The sequence below is a fragment of the Pseudophryne corroboree genome, chromosome 5 (assembly GCF_028390025.1).
Source record: "Pseudophryne corroboree isolate aPseCor3 chromosome 5, aPseCor3.hap2, whole genome shotgun sequence".
Lineage (NCBI taxonomy): Eukaryota > Metazoa > Chordata > Amphibia > Anura > Myobatrachidae > Pseudophryne > Pseudophryne corroboree.
The window spans coordinates 355,861,792-355,879,392 of NC_086448.1; the positions used below are offsets into that span (position 1 = coordinate 355,861,792).

At 44.6% G+C, this 17,601-nt stretch overlaps 1 pseudogene; it reads left to right on the plus strand.

Moving 5' to 3' along the window:
* The first annotated feature begins 402 nt into the window (after window positions 1–402).
* Window positions 403–521, plus strand: LOC134930628 (5S ribosomal RNA; annotated as a pseudogene).
* The last annotated feature ends 17,080 nt before the right edge of the window (window positions 522–17,601 follow it).

Genomic DNA, 17,601 nt, shown 5'->3' on the forward strand with positions numbered 1-17,601 from the left:
CACGTATAATAAAAGTTAAATTTTATAACTAGTTCAAATACCATTGGGATTACATTCATGTGGATACAAGAGTGCCCTGAACTAGGAGAGTCTAGCACCACTTTCTTGTGGTAAATCCCTTTTTGTATCTCTTAAAAGTTGTCAGACAGTGGCTCTGAGGTCTTTGATGTGAGAAACCTGGGCTCTGTAATAATTTTTTATGCTTAACAACATGTAATGCCTTGCATCTAGTCTGTTTCCACTATTCAGCACTTTAAATTGAAAAATTTATTATTTGCTCTTTCTATATTGCGTTACAAGTGCGGTGGTAACACACAATCTGTTTGCCTAGGTGTGATCTTCACTAAACAGCAGAAGCACAATTTCTTCTTCCGTGAAACCAACATACTCTCCCATTCAGCAGATTACTGCAATACTCCATAGGATATGCCCAATCTCTTCCAACCTTGGAAGCTAATCAATGATAGGCCTGGTCAGTACTTGGCGGGGAGACCCCCAAAGAATACCAGGTGCAGTAAACCAGTTCTCTGAAAAGCAGAAGTAAGAAATCCACATCTATTCTAACCCTTTATGAAAATACTCTTCATCAGATATGATCCAAGATTATACTGATCTCCTTATTTAGAATATTCATTGTAAGGAATCTAGGCATTTGCATTTGATAAGGAATCCCTTCAATTGCATCCTACATATGTAGTGTGTTATGTCTATACTAACTCTCCTACAAGGATTTGTATTTGCTGTTCTTTTCTGACAAAACTAATTATGTATTGACACACATGCTACACTTTCCCGTAATCTTTTTTTGGGTGAACAGTCCCAATATAGAGTGTATAAGACCAACATATATATTTCTATATTATTAAGACCAGCAAGGGGTCCTTTTTGATATCTTACAGAGCACCTTGCTGAAGAAAATGCCAAATGGTGACACGCCTGCTAAACATAGACAGTGAATAATAACCAACAAGGCAACAAAACTTTTTCTTCTCACTTCAGATTTTTCATACACATTCATTTTAATACTTGGTACATGAGACACCTGAAGTAAGTTAAAAAAGTAAGTGTACCCATAATATATTAATTACCCTGTCAATCACATATCTATATTAGACAGGATATATTTACAATAATTTTTTATGAAAATTTTTACCAGGGCAATCACAGGCTATTACTATAGGGACACACTTTAACGTGAAGTTTATGTGCGACACTTATTCTTGCTTTTATTAATGTTTGTCTTTTGCCACATTAATTTTAAATAATTGTATTAAAAGTTTAAAAAAAATTCTGTCTATTAATTTTTCAATACAAGTGTGCCCCAACAAAGAGTCTTTCTTTTTTTCTTCTCTGTGCATATCATGTTCTACATCCATGTCAGGTATGTTTAAGCGGATTTAGTATGATATCCCGATGGACGGGAGGCTGACGGTCAGAATCCCAACAGCGACATCTCAGCCATCAGAATCCCGACAGCCCCTCCAAAAGTACCCTAACCTTTTCCTGCCCCCTACCCTAACCCTTCCTTATGGGTGCCTAAACCTAACCCTCACCGGTGGTGCCTAACCTTAAGCCTCTCCTCCCCACTGCCTAAACCTTAATCTCCCCACTTGCTGCCTAACCCTAACCCCCCCTTCCCTGGTACCTAACCATAACCTTCCTGTCTCTGCACCCTAACCCTAAGCCCCCTTTTAATGTCTAAACCTAATCCCCACCCACCTGCGTGGCAGGATGCGGTAGGTGAAGCTACCAGTCCTTCAGGTGACAACTCTATTTCTCCCACCTTTATTCCCATTACACATCTGAGAAGACACTTCTATCCTCTTCCCTCTCCCCTAGCTTCCCCAGAAGTTATACATTTCCTAGCAAGGGCATCTGCAATAAAGTGGAGCTTCCCAGGGCGATGTTGTACCTCAAATTTGAATGGCTGAGTCAAAAATCAGTAGGTCAAACAAACATTCAGCTCTTTGTTTGTGTGCATCCAATGTAGGGGTGTATGATCTGTAACTAGCTGGAACTCTCTCCCTAACAAGTAGTACCTTAGGGACTCTACCGCCCACTTAATTACCAAGTACCTTTGTTCTACAGTGGAGTACTGTGCTCCCTGGGTAATATATGATGGGCTCTTTTTCACCATCTACCACTTGGGACAAGACTGCACCCAATGCTTTTCAAGAAGCATCAGTCTGCAACACAAACTGTATCCGAAAGACCGGTACTGCAAAACAAGTGCCATACACAAAGCCTGACTTAAATCTCAAGACCAGATCATCTTATCAAGCCAGATTTTCATTAAACATTCAGTCAGTGGGACTGCTCTGGAAGCAAAATCGTGTAAAAACCTGTGATAACCCACTAGACCAAGAAACGTCCTGAGCTGAGACTTCCTTTCTGGCTTTGGAAATATTGCCACTGCTTCTACTTTATTTTGTTGAGGTTTAATTTGCCCCGATCCTACAACACACCCCAAGTACTTTGTGTCTACCATTCCTATAGCACACTTTTCCGGGTTAGCCATAAACCCATGTGCCCTTTTGATTCTACCTTCATGTTGAGTCTTCCAATGCAACCTAAAGATGACAATGTCATCGAATTAGGCTGATGCATACTCCCAATGAGGCCGAAGCAATTTGTTCAAAGCTCTTCGGAAGGTTGCAGGGGCTCCATGTAAACCAAAGGGCTGCACTTTACATTGGAACAATCTTTCTGGGGTAGAGAAGGCTGTTTTTGCTTTGGCAGCATAAGTTAAGGGTATCTGCCAGTCCCATTTTGTCAAGTCAAGAGTGGTTAAGTATTGGCTTTTGCAAGGTCCTCTACCAGTTTGTCTCTTTGGTACCAGCACCGTCGGGTTGTTCCACTCACTGTTTGACTCCTCTATAACCCCTAGGCACAGCATCTCCTCTACCTTTCATTTAACCACCTCCCATTTAGACTCATGAATACGATAAGGCCTTTATTTTATCACTACACCAAATGATGTAAAAATATCTTGCTGTATTATCTACAGTATGTTTTCCCAGGGATATTAGTAAAAACATTCTGGTTCTGTGCTACCAGGTCTATAACTTTCTGCTTTTAGCTGGGACTTAATGTGGCTTCAATAGGCACCTGACAAGCAGAAGTTTTCATTGCCAATAGAGAAGTTTGACTTGTACTTATCTTCCAAGGCTTTAACAAATTAACATGGTAAATTTGTACCTGTTTCCTTCTACCTTCTTAGCGTACTTTTTAATTAAGACACCATTGCCTCTAGGATCTAATAAGGACCTCTCCAATGGGTGCACAACTTACTTTCATGGGTGGAAACAAAAACCAATACCTTGCCACTTGGATTGATGGAGCAGTTCACATCTGTAACATCATAATTACCCTTTTGACATTGCTGAGCTGAATTCATATGTTCTTTTAAAAGTAGCTCAATTTGTTTTAGGCATCCATACAGTTGAGACACAAATTGCACTATATAAAGCTCTTGGGCCAATTGTTGATCCCACCCTTCCTGTAAGAGATCTAGGATTCCTCTAGCTTGTCTAGTGTAAAGGAGCTCAAAGGGGTTATCCCTGTAGATAACTGGGGTACCTCTTGAGCTGCAAACATTAGATAAGGAAAGAGCTGGTCCCAATCTCTATTGTCCTGGGATACCACCTGTCTTATCATCTGCTTAAGGGTTTGGTTAAAGCATTCCACTAATCCGTCTGTTTGCAGATGATACACTTAGGTGCTAATTTGTTCACCTCCCAACAGACGTCACATGTCTTTCATTAACTTAGACATAAAAGGTGTACCCTGATCTGTCTTTTGGAATTCTCAAGCATGTATCCAACATTAGCAGTTTCCAGACGATAGTACTAGACTATTTTGCAGCGGTATCACCTCAGGATACAGTACCTGGTAGCATAGTCAACCAACACTTAAGTATACTGATGCCCACAAGCAGATTTTTACACCGGACCTTCCAGGTCCATACCAAATTGCTCGAAAGGCACAGAAATAACAAGTAATGGTACCAGAGGTGCTCTAAACTCTGATCAGGGTGCTACAGTATCCTCTGGTAAACTGGGAATTCCTGTCAATATTTGTTCACAGCGGCATAAATGCCTGGCCAAAAGAACCTTATTTGAATTAGCTGGACAGTTTTCCCCTCTCCCATATGTCCACCCTACAAATGCGTATGAGCTGCCCTCAGGACCAACTGCTCATGTTTTCTAGAAACTAGCAACTGTTCAAACTTTTTCCTTTGCAAATAAGCAACCCGGTATAGTAAATTATTTTTTAACATAAAACATGGTGTGCCAACAGGTGGCACGGAAGTTTTTATTTTAGCATTTCCCATCACCATATTCTCAAATGAACTTATAATTTTTTGCTCATTCTGTTGATCACGAGCAAAGTACTGTAAGAGCGCTGTAACCATAAAACCCTCCCTGGTAGGTGAACAGCAAGAAGAAACTGGTTACCTATTCATAAAAATGAAGACAATATAGGACAAGTACAGGGTAACTAAGCATAACTACACTAGTAAATGACAGAGATAAGTTCCAAGGTGGCCGTTTTTCTCCAAAGGCAGCACATTGTTGCTATTGACAACTCCGGGTTACTCATTTATTTATACCAAACAACTTGCTGAGGATTACAGTGCTATTTATTTGGTTGCGGCTTAGTGCCGTTATTAGTTGACCAGCTCATTGTTTGTTATATAGTATTGTATGTGTTACTTATGTGTCAAGTGAGGAATCGCTTGTTTTGAATATATTAATGTTTGCAAGTGTGTCGTTTTAAACTGAAACACAGTAAAAATTGTTTATTACAAGAAGCAAATCTCCTGTGTATCAATTGACTGAAGCCAAACACAAACACATATTTTGTTTATATTTTTTAATATTCAAGTTAGTACATTAAGCGCAGTAATTAATTCTTGTATTTTTGTTGCCATTTTAGCATGGTGGCAGTGCATTCAAAGGTCCACAAAAATGCTTCTATATCATCTAATGATGACAGTTTCTGCAACACCTCTCGTAGAGCCGTCCCTAGCCACTAGGCAGACTAGGCAATTGCCTAGGGCATTTGCCTATGACACAGGGCTTGCTAACAGTGATGGTTCCTACGTGCGCCCCAACCCGCATCCTCCTCCACATAATTTTCAGATTTTTTTGTTATGTATTTTGTATTATTATTGCTGCCGCTGCACTGCCAGTTATACAGCATTAGCAGCAGGCACAGAGGCTGAGGAGCTCCACCTCCTTGAGCTCTGCTCGGAGGTGCAAGCTTCCCAGATGTCAACTTGCTCGCTCCTCGCGCGATGTGCGGTGGATGCGATGCGGATATGTGGACCTGCTGAGCCCAGACAGGTGAGCGGGTAAGTGGAGGGGGAGTAGGCTGGTTGTGCCTGTGCCGCTGGGAGGCATCCCCTGTGATGGGAGGGGGAAGGAGAGGAGGCTGCCTATGCTGCTGAGAGCTATCCTCTGTGGAGAGGAGGTGGGGGGAGACTGCTTGTGTAGTTGGGGGCATACCTGTGACTTGTGTGGGGGGGCTGTCTGTGCTGCTGGGATGCCCCCTGTGACAGGGTGGGGGGATAGTTTGAGGAGCCCGGCTGTACCCAGTCACCCACTATCTCCCTGTCAGCCTCTATCTTCCTATCACCCTCTATTTTCCTGTCACCCTAACCATGTCACCCACTTTCTCCCTGTCACCCAATGTCTCCGTCACCCTCACCATATAACCCACTATCTCCCTGTCACCCTCACCATGTCATCCACTATCTCCTTGTCACCCAATGTCTCCCTGTCACCCTCACCATGTCACCCACTATCTCTCTGTCACCCTCTATCTCCCTTTCACCCTAACCATATCACCCACTATCTCCCTGTCTCCCAATGTCTCAGTCACCCTAACCATGTCACCCACTATCTCCCTGTCTCCCAATGTCTCCCTTTCACCCTCACCATGTCACCCGCTATCACCCTGTCACCCTCTATCTTCCTGTCACTCTCACCATGTCACCCACTATCTCCCTGTCACCCTCGCCATGTCACCAGCTATATCCCTGTCACCCTCACCATGTCACCCACTATCTCCCTATCACCCTCACCATGTCACCCACTATATCCCTATCACCCTCACCATATCACCCACTATCTTCCTATCACTCTCACCATGTCACCCACTACCTACCTGTCCACCTCACCATGTCACCCACTATAACCTGTCACCCTCACCATGTCACCCACTATCTCCTGGTCACCCTCTTTCTCCCTGCCACCCTAGTCATGTCACCCACTATCTCCCTATCACCCAATGTCTTCCTGTCTCCCTCGCCATGTCACCCACTATCTCCCTGTCACCCTCACCATGTCACCCACTATCTCCCTGTCACCCTCACCATGTCACCCACATTTTGCTGTCGCTGTGGATAGATCCCGTCACCTTCCAGGACTCTTTGCTGTGTAATAACATCCATTCCCTTGCTGTGTAATAAAATTCAGGCACCAAATGTGACAAGGATCACAAAAACCAGGTAACGTTCCAAACTGCAGGTTTATTTTTCCACAGCTTTTTCACAGATAGGTAATTCACAACTGAACATTAGCAGTTACCAGCAAGTCACAGGTTACCAAAAGAGTTAACAGCAGTTCTTAGCATGCAGATTGTACATTCCATTGATCCAGGACCCCTAACAGTAGCCACACCCCTGGCCTATCACATGGGTAACTAGTTCACCATCAGGAGCCCTGTCTCATATGTCTAAAACTATTTTAACAGCAAGCTGACAGGTGTCTGTCATGCTTGCTGTTGCTCAGACTTGATCAAACGGAATACCCAGACTGGATTACACACCCTGCTGATCTACATCCATGTCAGGTCTGTTTATGCTGTACCTGTGACACTGGTTATAAGATTATTACCCAGAAAACAGAAGTCTGAGGCTTCTCTGCTCCTCAAGAACTCAAACATTCATTGGAACTCATGTACCCTTTCAATGGAACAGGTGACAGATTGAATACTTGGGGATCTATATCACTAAAGCATACCATGAGTTCTTTCAAGAAAACTGTTAGCGCAATTCAATTTAGATATTGACAACTGGAGTGGCTTTTATGTTTTTGGATTCGTCATATCAGTGCAGTTAAAATGAATTTATTATCATGGCTCCTATACTTATTTCAAACCCTACAATTATGGGTTTCCTCATATGTCTTAAATATTTGCAACACATTACTTCACAATTTATTTGGTTGAAAAAATACTCTAGGGTGTGACGGGATAATTTGCAAATACCCACACTTAGAGGAGGTTTGGGGGTTCCAACATTCAAGGCTTATAACCCTCACTCATTTGTGTTCTTGTTTGCAGTTTAAAATAAAGATGTTAGCAGTGGTTCAAAGGGGGTCATTCCGAGTTGATCGCGCGTAGCAACTTTTTGCTGCCCGTGCGATCAACTAGACGCCACCTGTGGGGGAGTGTATTTTAGCATAGTAGGACTGCAATCGCTTGTGCAGCCCTGCTATGCTAAAAAAGTTTTGTGCAGAACAAGACCAGCCCTGCACCTACTTACCCAGTGCGACGGATCCAGTGATGAAGGTCCCGGGTGTGACCTCAGACATCCGCCCTCCAAACGTCTGGACATGCCTGCATTCACCTTACCACGCCCGGGAAACGGTGAGTAAACACCCCGATCCTCCTTCCCGCTGTCAATCTTCTTGTGATCGGGCCTGCGATCGCTTCCTTCGATCCTGGCGTCATTGCCCAGCGACTGCCGTCGCTGGGCAATGACGTGTGTGCGCAATGCGGGCGCTGCACAGCCGCAGTTCCAACCCATTCGCACTGCAGTGAAGAACCGCTGCGTGCGAACGGGTCGGAATGACCCCCAAAGTCTCTTGCATGCACATGACTCAACACATTTGTCATGTTGCTTAATGTATTGTCATTTTAGATTTTTATTGTTGCAAATAGCTATTGATTTCTCAAAGCTCTTTGCTATGGCATTTGTGAGACAAGGACTATGTAGGGGAATTTCTTCTCCAGTGAGCTTTTGTGATGGTTGGATGTACAACAACTTGTCAGTAATGGTAATAGCATTGGTGGATTTACCACTAGGCACTTGACTATGGATACCACTTGTTGAGTGGTAGCAAAGCAGGTTCCACTGCATGAGCCCTGCCGATGGTCAGATGAGGCCAGGTGATTATTTTATTTTTTGGGTGATTACAACTTATTTTTTTATTTTGCAATTATTAAGGGGGGCAATGAGTAGCAAATGGTGGTGATGGTGAGGTTGGGGCTGCTCTCGGAGTCTGAAGGCATCAGGACTGACCCTGACATGAAGGCGGCAATTACGTAATGGGGGTGACTAAGGGTGACCTGACCCTTAAATTACTCCCTGGGTAATAGTAGTGATAGAAATGCAGAGAACTTGCGTGCAGTACATAAGATCCGTAAGAGCTTATTGCCACCATTGGTTCTATTTGGCTAAACCATTTCACCACCCTTACGTGAGGAAGTATCAGTGCATCATTATTTGCACCATTTCCGGACAGATTTTTTTTTTAAATAGCTGAATTGGAAATCCTAGTACTAGAAATAACTATACACTGTCAGTGTCCCAACATAGTAAAATAATTTTATATAAGAATATTACTAAGAAGTTGCTGTAAAAGATCCAAGAAAATGATAAGAGTTTACAGCAATCATTGCTAAGATGTCAGACTCTGATATGAATGTTTTGATTATGTAACAACAATTACTAAACTTAGTATCTTCCAAGTACAGAAATACAGGTTATCATCACATAATATATTTATAGAAAAAAGGTACAATTATGCCCCTAATGGTATACACTGTACATGTTCTAGCAATACTGCAATTATCCTGAGCTGCTTAGCAATGTACAGTATTTCTATTGTTTTGCTGTGTGGATCACAGCGGAACTATCTGTTCCAGGTATTGAATAGAGATGAGCGCCTGAAATTTTTCGGGTTTTGTGTTTTGGTTTTGGGTTCGGTTCCGCGGCCGTGTTTTGGGTTCGAACGCGTTTTGGCAAAACCTCACCGAATTTTTTTTGTCGGATTCGGGTGTGTTTTGGATTCGGGTGTTTTTTTCCAAAAACACTAAAAAACAGCTTAAATCATAGAATTTGGGGGTCATTTTGATCCCAAAGTATTATTAACCTCAAAAACCATAATTTACACTCATTTTCAGTCTATTCTGAATACCTCACACCTCACAATATTATTTTTAGTCCTAAAATTTGCACCGAGGTCGCTGTGTGAGTAAGATAAGCGACCCTAGTGGCCGACACAAACACCGGGCCCATCTAGGAGTGGCACTGCAGTGTCACGCAGGATGTCCCTTCCAAAAAACCCTCCCCAAACAGCACATGACGCAAAGAAAAAAAGAGGCGCAATGAGGTAGCTGTGTGAGTAAGATTAGCGACCCTAGTGGCCGACACAAACACCGGGCCCATCTAGGAGTGGCACTGCAGTGTCACGCAGGATGGCCCTTCCAAAAAACCCTCCCCAAACAGCACATGACGCAAAGAAAAAAAGAGGCGCAATGAGGTAGCTGACTGTGTGAGTAAGATTAGCGACCCTAGTGGCCGACACAAACACCGGGCCCATCTAGGAGTGGCACTGCAGTGTCACGCAGGATGCCCCTTCCAAAAAACCCTCCCCAATCAGCACATGATGCAAAGAAAAAGAAAAGAAAAAAGAGGTGCAAGATGGAATTGTCCTTGGGCCCTCCCACCCACCCTTATGTTGTATAAACAAAACAGGACATGCACACTTTAACCAACCCATCATTTCAGTGACAGGGTCTGCCACACGACTGTGACTGATATGACGGGTTGGTTTGGACCCCCCCCAAAAAAGAAGCAATTAATCTCTCCTTGCACAAACTGGCTCTACAGAGGCAAGATGTCCACCTCATCTTCACCCTCCGATATATCACCGTGTACATCCCCCTCCTCACAGATTATCAATTCGTCCCCACTGGAATCCACCATCTCAGCTCCCTGTGTACTTTGTGGAGGCAATTGCTGCTGGTCAATGTCTCCGCGGAGGAATTGATTATAATTCATTTTAATGAACATCATCTTCTCCACATTTTCTGGATGTAACCTCGTACGCCGATTGCTGACAAGGTGAGCGGCGGCACTAAACACTCTTTCGGAGTACACACTTGTGGGAGGGCAACTTAGGTAGAATAAAGCCAGTTTGTGCAAGGGCCTCCAAATTGCCTCTTTTTCCTGCCAGTATAAGTACGGACTGTGTGACGTGCCTACTTGGATGCGGTCACTCATATAATCCTCCACCATTCTATCAATGTTGAGAGAATCATATGCAGTGACAGTAGACGACATGTCCGTAATCGTTGTCAGGTCCTTCAGTCCGGACCAGATGTCAGCATCAGCAGTCGCTCCAGACTGCCCTGCATCACCGCCAGCGGGTGGGCTCGGAATTCTGAGCCTTTTCCTCGCACCCCCAGTTGCGGGAGAATGTGAAGGAGGAGATGTTGACAGGTCGCGTTCCGCTTGACTTGACAATTTTGTCACCAGCAGGTCTTTCAACCCCAGCAGACCTGTGTCTGCCGGAAAGAGAGATCCAAGGTAGGCTTTAAATCTAGGATCGAGCACGGTGGCCAAAATGTAGTGCTCTGATTTCAACAGATTGACCACCCGTGAATCCTTGTTAAGCGAATTAAGGGCTGCATCCACAAGTCCCACATGCCTAGCGGAATCGCTCCGTGTTAGCTCCTCCTTCAATGCCTCCAGCTTCTTCTGCAAAAGCCTGATGAGGGGAATGACCTGACTCAGGCTGGCAGTGTCTGAACTGACTTCACGTGTGGCAAGTTCAAAGGGCATCAGAACCTTGCACAACGTTGAAATCATTCTCCACTGCACTTGAGACAGGTGCATTCCACCTACTATATCGTGCTCAATTGTATAGGCTTGAATGGCCTTTTGCTGCTCCTCCAACCTCTGAAGCATATAGAGGGTTGAATTCCACCTCGTTACCACTTCTTGCTTCAGATGATGGCAGGGCAGGTTCAGTAGTTTTTGGTGGTGCTCCAGTCTTCTGTACGTGGTGCCTGTACGCCGAAAGTGTCCCGCAATTCTTCTGGCCACCGACAGCATCTCTTGCACGCCCCTGTCGTTTTTTTAAAAATTCTGCACCACCAAATTCAAGGTATGTGCAAAACATGGGACGTGCTGGAATTTGCCCATATTTAATGCACACACAATATTGCTGGCGTTGTCCGATGCCACAAATCCACAGGAGAGTCCAATTGGGGTAAGCCATTCCGCGATGATCTTCCTCAGTTGCCGTAAGAGGTTTTCAGCTGTGTGCGTATTCTGGAAAGCGGTGATACAAAGCGTAGCCTGCCTAGGAAAGAGTTGGCGTTTGCGAGATGCTGCTACTGGTGCCGCCGCTGCTGTTCTTGCGGCGGGAGTCCATACATCTACCCAGTGGGCTGTCACAGTCATATAGTCCTGACCCTGCCCTGCTCCACTTGTCCACATGTCCGTGGTTAAGTGGACATTGGGTACAACTGCATTTTTTAGGACACTGGTGAGTCTTTTTCTGACGTCCGTGTACATTCTCGGTATCGCCTGCCTAGAGAAGTGGAACCTAGATGGTATTTGGTAACGGGGGCACACTGCCTCAATAAATTGTCTAGTTCCCTGTGAACTAACGGCGGATACCGGACGCACGTCTAACACCAACATAGTTGTCAAGGCCTCAGTTATCCGCTTTGCAGTAGGATGACTGCTGTGATATTTCATCTTCCTCGCAAAGGACTGTTGAACAGTCAATTGCTTACTGGAAGTAGTACAAGTGGGCTTACGACTTCCCCTCTGGGATGACCATCGACTCCCAGCGGCAACAACAGCAGCGCCAGCAGCAGTAGGCGTTACACGCAAGGATGCATCGGAGGAATCCCAGGCAGGAGAGGACTCGTCAGAATTGCCAGTGACATGGCCTGCAGGACTATTGGCATTCCTGGGGAAGGAGGAAATTGACACTGAGGGAGTTGGTGGGGTGGTTTGCGTGAGCTTGTTTACAAGAGGAAGGGATTTACTGGTCAGTGGACTGCTTCCGCTGTCACCCAAAGTTTTTGAACTTGTCACTGACTTATTATGAATGCGCTGCAGGTGACGTATAAGGGAGGATGTTCCGAGGTGGTTAACGTCCTTACCCCTACTTATTACAGCTTGACAAAGGGAACACACGGCTTGACACCTGTTGTCCGCATTTCTGGTGAAATACCTCCACACCGAAGAGCTGATTTTTTTGGTATTTTCACCTGGCATGTCAACGGCCATATTCCTCCCACGGACAACAGGTGTCTCCCCGGGTGCCTGACTTAAACAAACCACCTCACCATCAGAATCCTCCTGGTCAATTTCCTCCCCAGCGCCAGCAACACCCATATCCTCCTCATCCTGGTGTACTTCAACACTGACATCTTCAATCTGACTATCAGGAACTGGACTGCGGGTGCTCCTTCCAGCACTTGCAGGGGGCGTGCAAATGGTGGAAGGCGCATGCTCTTCACGTCCAGTGTTGGGAAGGTCAGGCATCGCAACCGACACAATTGGACTCTCCTTGTGGATTTGGGATTTCGAAGAATGCACAGTTCTTTGCTGTGCTGCTTTTGCCAGCTTGAGTCTTTTCATTTTTCTAGCGAGAGGCTGAGTGCTTCCATCCTCATGTGAAGCTGAACCACTAGCCATGAACATAGGCCAGGGCCTCAGCCGTTCCTTGCCACTCCGTGTGGTAAATGGCATATTGGCAAGTTTACGCTTCTCCTCCGACAATTTTATTTTAGGTTTTGGAGTCCTTTTTTTACTGATATTTGGTGTTTTGGATTTGACATGCTCTGTACTATGACATTGGGCATCGGCCTTGGCAGACGACGTTGCTGGCATTTCATCGTCTCGGCCATGACTAGTGGCAGCAGCTTCAGCACGAGGTGGAAGTGGATCTTGATCTTTCCCTAATTTTGGAACCTCAACATTTTTGTTCTCCATATTTTAATAGGCACAACTAAAAGGCACCTCAGGTAAACAATGGAGATGGATGGATTGGATACTAGTATACAATTATGGACGGGCTGCCGAGTGCCGACACAGAGGTAGCCACAGCCGTGAACTACCGCACTGTACTGTGTCTGCTGCTAATATATAGACTGGTTGATAAAGAGATAGTATACTCGTAACTAGTATGTATGTATAAAGAAAGAAAAAAAAACCACGGTTAGGTGGTATATACAATTATGGACGGGCTGCCGAGTGCCGACACAGAGGTAGCCACAGCCGTGAACTACCGCACTGTACTGTGTCTGCTGCTAATATATAGACTGGTTGATAAAGAGATAGTATACTCGTAACTAGTATGTATGTATAAAGAAAGAAAAAAAAACCACGGTTAGGTGGTATATACAATTATGGACGGGCTGCCGAGTGCCGACACAGAGGTAGCCACAGCCGTGAACTACCGCACTGTACTGTGTCTGCTGCTAATATATAGACTGGTTGATAAAGAGATAGTATACTCGTAACTAGTATGTATGTATAAAGAAAGAAAAAAAAACCACGGTTAGGTGGTATATACAATTATGGATGGGCTGCCGAGTGCCGACACAGAGGTAGCCACAGCCGTGAACTACCGCACTGTACTGTGTCTGCTGCTAATATAGACTGGTTGATAAAGAGATAGTATACTACTAATATTATATACTGGTGGTCAGGTCACTGGTCACTAGTCACACTGGCAGTGGCACTCCTGCAGCAAAAGTGTGCACTGTTTAATTTTAATATAATATTATGTACTCCTGGCTCCTGCTATAACCTATAACTGGCACTGCAGTAGTGCTCCCCAGTCTCCCCCACAATTATAAGCTGTGTGAGCTGAGCAGTCAGACAGATATATAATATATATAGATGATGCAGCACACTGGCCTGAGCCTGAGCAGTGCACACAGATATGGTATGTGACTGACTGAGTCACTGTGTGTATCGCTTTTTTCAGGCAGAGAACGGATATATTAAATAAACTGCACTGTGTGTCTGGTGGTCACTCACTATATAATATATTATGTACTCCTGGCTCCTGCTATAACCTATAACTGGCACTGCAGTAGTGCTCCCCAGTCTCCCCCACAATTATAAGCTGTGTGAGCTGAGCAGTCAGACAGATATATATAATATTATAGATAGATAATAGATGATGCAGCACACTGGCCTGAGCCTGAGCAGTGCACACAGATATGGTATGTGACTGAGTCACTGTGTGCTGTGTATCGCTTTTTTCAGGCAGAGAACGGATTATATTATGTACTCCTGGCTCCTGCTATAACCTATAACTGGCACTGCAGTAGTGCTCCCCAGTCTCCCCCACAATTATAAGCTGTGTGAGCTGAGCAGTCAGACAGATATATATAATATTATATATAGATAATAGATGATGCAGCACACTGGCCTGAGCCTGAGCAGTGCACACAGATATGGTATGTGACTGAGTCACTGTGTGCTGTGTATCGCTTTTTTCAGGCAGAGAACGGATTATAAATAAAAGTGGTGGTCACTGGTCACTATCAGCAAAACTCTGCACTGTACACTACTGAGTACTCCTAATGCTCCCCAAAATTAGTAAATCAAGTGTCTCTCTAATCTATTCTAATTCTAAACGGAGAGGACGCCAGCCACGTCCTCTCCCTATCAATCTCAATGCACGTGTGAAAATGGCGGCGACGCGCGGCTCCTTATATAGAATCCGAGTCTCGCGATAGAATCCGAGCCTCGCGAGAATCCGACAGCGTCATGATGACGTTCGGGCGCGCTCGGGTTAACCGAGCAAGGCGGGAAGATCCGAGTCGCTCGGACCCGTGAAAAAAAACATGAAGTTCTGGCGGGTTCGGATTCAGAGAAACCGAACCCGCTCATCTCTAGTATTGAATGCACATTATTAAGTTATTATTTTTCACTGTCTTTCTTTATGCCGCAGGGATGTGATTGAAATAGATGAAGCCCTAACCAAAGAAAAAGACACGATCTCTGCAAGACAAATCCAACAGTTATTTACTGCTTGTGATGGCTCGATCTTTGTACGGATGTACATATATTTGTCTCTTGATTTTTCTTCTTATTGTTACTGTTGGCACAAGCAGAGATTGCCAGTAATGTTTGCAGTAGCTGTCATGTTGAAGCCTTATCTCCATGGCTAAACAAGCTGTGTACTTAGTTAGACTGCATTGGAAACAAGCTTGCTCCTCAGATGCTGTTGCAGGCAGTGCTTCTTTTTTAAAGTTTTCTCCACTGTTAATTAGTGATGAGCGGGTTCGGATCCTCGGGATCCGAACCCCCCCGAACTTCACCCTTTTTTGCACGGGTCCGAGCAGACTCGGATCCTCCCGCCTTGCTCGGTTAACCCGAGCGCGCCCAACCGTCATCATCCCGCGGTCAGATTCTCGCGAGATTCGTATTCTATATAAGGAGCCGTGCGTCGCCGCCATTTTTCACTTGTGCATTGGAGATGATCGTGAGAGGACGTGGCTGGCGTCCTCTCAGTTTCTATGTTCAGTGGGATGCAAATATCTGTGCTCAGTGTGCTGCAAATATCTGTGCTCAGTGTGCTGCAAGTGCAAATATCTACGTTCTCTGCCTGAAAAATGCTCCATATCTGTGCTCAGTGTGCTGCAAATATTTGTGCTCAGTGTGCTAATTGCTTTATTGTGGGGACTGGGGACCAGCAGTATTATATAGTAGGAGGACAGTGCAGAGTTTTGCTGACCAGTGACCACCAGTATTATACGTTCTCTGCCTGAAAAATGCTCCATATCTGTGCTGCATTGTAGTATATAGTAGGAGGAAAGTGCAGAATTTTGCTGACCACCAGTATAACTATATATATATAGCAGTACGGTACAGTAGTCCACTGCTCTACCTCCGTGTCGTCAAGTATACTATCCCATCCATACCTGTGGTGCATTTCAGTTTTGCACAGTTTGCTGACCACCAGTATATATAATATATAGCAGTACGGTACAGAAGGCCACTGCTCTACCTACCTCTGTGTCGTCAAGTATACTATCCATCCATACCTGTGGTGCATTTCAGTTTTGCAGTTTGCTGACCACCAGTATATAATATATAGCAGTACGGTACAGAAGGCCACTGCTCTACCTACCTCTGTGTCGTCAAGTATACTATCCATCCATACCTGTGGTGCATTTCAGTCTTGCAGTTTGCTGACCACCAGTATATAATATATAGCAGTACGGTACAGAAGGCCACTGCTCTACCTCCGTGTCGTCAAGTATACTATCCCATCCATACCTGTGGTGCATTTCAGTTTTGCACAGTTTGCTGACCACCAGTATATATAATATATAGCAGTACGGTACAGAAGGCCACTGCTCTACCTACCTCTGTGTCGTCAAGTATACTATCCATCCATACCTGTGGTGCATTTCAGTTGTGCAGTTTGCTGACCACCAGTATATAATATATAGCAGTACGGTACAGAAGGCCACTGCTCTACCTACCTCTTTGTCGTCAAATATACTATCCATCCATACCTGTGGTGCATTTCAGTTTTGCACAGTTTGCTGAAAACCAGTATATAATATATAGCAGTACGGTACAGTAGGCCACTGCTCTACCTACCTCTGTGTCGTCAAGTATACTATCCATCCATACCTGTGGTGCATTTCAGTTTTGCACAGTTTGCTGACCACCAGTATATAATATATAGCAGTACGGTACAGTAGGCCACTGCTCTACCTACCTCTGTGTCGTCAAGTATACTATCCATCCATACCATTGGTGCATTTCAGTTTTGCACAGTTTGCTGACCACCAGTACATAATATATAGCAGTACGGTACAGTAGGCCACTGCTCTAACTACCTCTGTGTCGTCAAGTTTACTATCCATCCATACCTGTGGTGCATTTCAGTTTTGCACAGTTTGCTGACCACCAGTATATAATATATAGCAGTACGGTACAGTAGGCCACTGCTCTACCTACCTCTGTGTCGTCAAGTATACTATCCATCCATACCTGTGGTGTATTTCAGTTTTTGTGCGCAGTATATATAGTAGTAGGCCATTGCTATTGATAAATATAATACTGGCATATAAATCCACACATTAAAAAATGGAGAACAAAAATGTGTATGGTAAAATAGGGAAAGATCAAGATCCACTTCCACCTCATGCTGAAGCTGCTGCCACTAGTCATGGCCGAGATGGTGAAATGCCATCAACGTCGTCTGCCAAGGCCGATGCCCAATGTCATAGTAGAGAGCATGTAAAATCCAAAAAACAAAAGTTCAGTAAAATGACCCAAAAATCAATATTAAAATCATCTGAGGAGAAGCGTAAACTTGCCAATATACCATTTATGACACGGAATGGCAAGGAACGGCTGAGGCCCTCTCCTATGTTCCTCATGACTAGTGGGTCAGCTTCACATGAAGGCATGAAGGCATCCAAGTAGGCACGTCAGACATGCACGAAGGAATCCAAGTAGGCACGTCAGACAGTCCGTACGTATACTGGCAGGAAAAACAGGCAATTTGGAGGCCCTTGCACAAACTG